Source organism: Apodemus sylvaticus, chromosome X (assembly GCF_947179515.1).
Source record: "Apodemus sylvaticus chromosome X, mApoSyl1.1, whole genome shotgun sequence".
NCBI classification, from domain to species: Eukaryota; Metazoa; Chordata; class Mammalia; order Rodentia; family Muridae; genus Apodemus; species Apodemus sylvaticus.
Window position 1 is genome coordinate 107,980,651 of NC_067495.1, and position 3,599 is coordinate 107,984,249.

Consider the following 3,599-nt stretch of genomic DNA (forward strand, 5'->3'; position numbering starts at 1 on the left):
ACTCCAAATGGATCAAGGACCTCCACATAAAGCCAGATACTCTGAAGCTAATAGAAAAGAAACTGGGGAAGACCCTTGAGGACATCGGTACAGGGAGAAAGTTTCTGAACAGAACACCAATAGCGTATGCTCTAAGATCAAGAATTGACAAATGGGACCTCATAAAATTACAAAGTTTCTGTAAGGCAAAGGACACCATCAAAAGGACAAATCAGCAACCAACAAATTGGGAAAAGATCTTCACAAATCCTACATCAGATAGAGGGCTAATATCGAATATATATAAAGAACTCAAGAAGTTAGACTCCAGAAAACCAAACAACCCTATGGGGTACAGAGTTAAACAAAGAATTCTCACCTGAAGAACTATGGATGGCGGAGAAGCATCTTAAAAAATGCTCAACTTCATTAGTCATTAGGGAAATGCAAATCAAAACAACCCTGAGATTTCACCTTACACCAGTCAGAATGGCTAAGATTAAAAATTCAGGAGACAGCAGGTGTTGGAGAGGGTGTGGAGAAAGAGGAACACTCCTCCACTGCTGGTGGGGTTGCAAATTGGAACAACCACTCTGGAAAGCAGTCTGGTGGTTCCTCTGAAAACTGGGCACCTCACTTCCAGAAGATCCTGCTATACCACTCCTGGGCATATACCCAGAGGATTCCCCACCATGTAATAAGGATACATGCTCTACTATGTTCATAGCAGCCCTATTTATAATTGCCAGATGCTGGAAAGAACCCAGGTATCCCGCAACAGAAGAGTGGATGCAAAAAATGTGGTATATCTGAACAATGGAGTACTATTCAGCCATTAGAAACAATGAATTCAAGAAATTCTTAGGCAAATGGATGGAGATAGAGAACATCATACTAAGTGAGGTAACCCAGACTCAAAAGGTGAATCATGGTATGCACTCACTAATAAGTGGATATTAACCTAGAAAACTGGAATACCCAAAACATAATCCACACTTCAAATGAGGTACAAGAAGAAAGTAGGAGTGGCCCCTTGTTCTGGAAAGACTCAGTGAAGTAGTATTCGGCAAAACCAAAACGGGGAAGTGGGAAGGGGTGGGTGGGAGGACAGGGGGAGAGAAGGGGGCTTACGGGACTTTCTGGGAGTGGGAGGCTAGAAAAGGGGAAATCATTTGAAATGTAAATAAAAAGTATATCGAATAAAAAAAATTATGCAATTGTCAGGAGCAAAAAAAAAAAAAAAAGTTCTCAGATCATTTCCTACACTCCAAAGAAGACTATATGGAACTAATATTCCCTAAGTGAGCCTCCTACCGCTCATACCTGTCCAAGCAGAGACAAAAATTTCCACATCTACACCAGAAGTTCAAGGAACTATAGAGACTATTGAGAGTTCTACACATATGCAGGATGTGGTAGAAACTCCTGAGTCCACCCAAGGGACTCTTGTGCCTTCTACACATACAAAAAGTGAACTAGCACCCTCACTATCTTCCCCAGGGGCTCTGAGACCTCCCCAATCTGTCAGGGGGGCACTAGGATTGTTCCCCTCTACAGAAGAGGGTCAAAGGCATGTTCTCAAAAGTGATCTCCCATAGAAAGGGAGATTAAATCATTCTCCTGCTATGAAAAGTGAACCTGAATATGCCCTTTCTAGCAGAAGAAGACTGAAACGTGCTCCCTCTAAACAATGAGTATTCAGAAAGTTCCACACTGACCAAGAAATATTCAAATATCCCATACCAGCCAAAAGGGCCCTCCTGACTTGTCGTCAGGACCCAAAGAGCCAAGGTTGTGCCCAAACACTCCCAGGGAGCCATGCACACTCTGTATCTGTACAGTGTGCTGAAACTATACAACTTTCCATGCTTCCCCAGGGAACTCTAGGACATTCTGAATCCATAAGAGAGGCTGTAAAAATTTCCACATATACATCAGAGATTCTAGGATTTCCAAAACCTGTACAGGATTCTCTGAATACTACCCTATCTCACAAAGGGACTGTGTGACAGGATATATCTACAAAAGGAGTTCTAGCCACAGTTCCATCTTTAGAAGTGTCTCATGGTTGTGACACATCTACAAAATATGTTCTAGGACATATTCCATCTGTTCCAAAGGTTCTGGGTTCAATCCTATGTGAACAAAGGGCTATGGCATGTGATATGCACACACATACATCTGTAGCATCCTGTACATCTAAAGATGGGGATGCCTTAGATTCCGCCTGTGCACAAGAATCCATAGGACATCCCCATCTTTCACAGGAGGCTATGGGAACTTCCCTATCTCCTAAAGAGGATCAGGCATCTTCTCCATCTACACAAGATACTACAGACTCTTACCTATCTGCACATAAGGCTGTTGGTCATTCTCCAGGCCCACAAATGACTCCAGAACATCTTCCAAATACCCCAAAGGCTCTGAATTTTACCTTATCTTCTGAAGGGGCCTTGGAACATGTTTTCCCATCAAGCTGGCTGTGAAATCTGACACTTCTATACAAAATGAGTTACCCCCTGAAGAACGTGTTCTTCGAACTTCCACAAATAAGCAAGGAGGTCTAGAAACTTCTATAACTGCCCATGAGGCTCTTAGACCTCTCGCATATGTCCATGGTGCTCTAGGAGAGGCCACACCTATACAGGTAGCTTTAGTAGCTTCTCATTCTGAAGCAAGTCAAGACTTGTGCAGACATATTAAGACCTTCCCCATCTGAGTAAGAGGCCATAGAATCTACCATATCTGAACAGGGTACTTTACAATTATCTCCATCTACCCAAGAGTTTTTTGTTAACATGCCTTCTCTGGGGGAAAATAGTAGACATTCTCCCTCTACCAAAGTGGTCCCCAGGCCTCCAGTTTCTCTAAAAATCAAGTTAAGTGTTGATCCTTCTGACAAAGAAGGTTTAAGACCTTCTGCACAAGTGGGGTTTACATCATCTCCTGCTGCCAAATAACCATCAAAAGTTACAACTACTCCTCAGGTGAGTCCCATACCTTCTATATCTGTCCAAAAGACCTTGGAATATTCAACAGATGGCCAAGGGACTGTGGAAAGTTGCCAGTCTACCAAATGGCATGCTAGACAGTCCATATCTTCCCAAAAGGCTCAAGGGCTTTCTCTGTCTACCCACAAGGCTCTAGTATTTACACCATCTGCCCCAGGGCTTCAGGGAATTTCTTCATCTCTCTCAAGTGCTCCAGAAAATTTTCCCCATGCTCAAGGTGATTTGTTACTGTGCAAATCAGACTTCAGTACTACACAACCTCTTCTACATTACAAAGGGTTTAAGGGAAAGTCCACATCTAAAAAAACAAAAAAAACAAAAAAACTCATCTAGAAGTTGTGCCATTAGCCAAAACATATGTAAAAACTTCCATTTCTTCTAAAGAATCTAAAAGTCCTTCTGCCTCCAGTACCCTTGCAGGAGAACATTTACCATTCACCATAGGATCTCTGGAACCATCAAAATCTAAGCAGGGATATCTAGAAACTTTACCAACTGTCCAAATGTCTTTAGGATGTTCAGGATCTTTCCCTGAAGCTCTGGATGCTCAGGGAACAAAAGAATCTTTGCCATCTTGCCAAGGTGTTGTGAAAGCTTTTCCATCTTCAA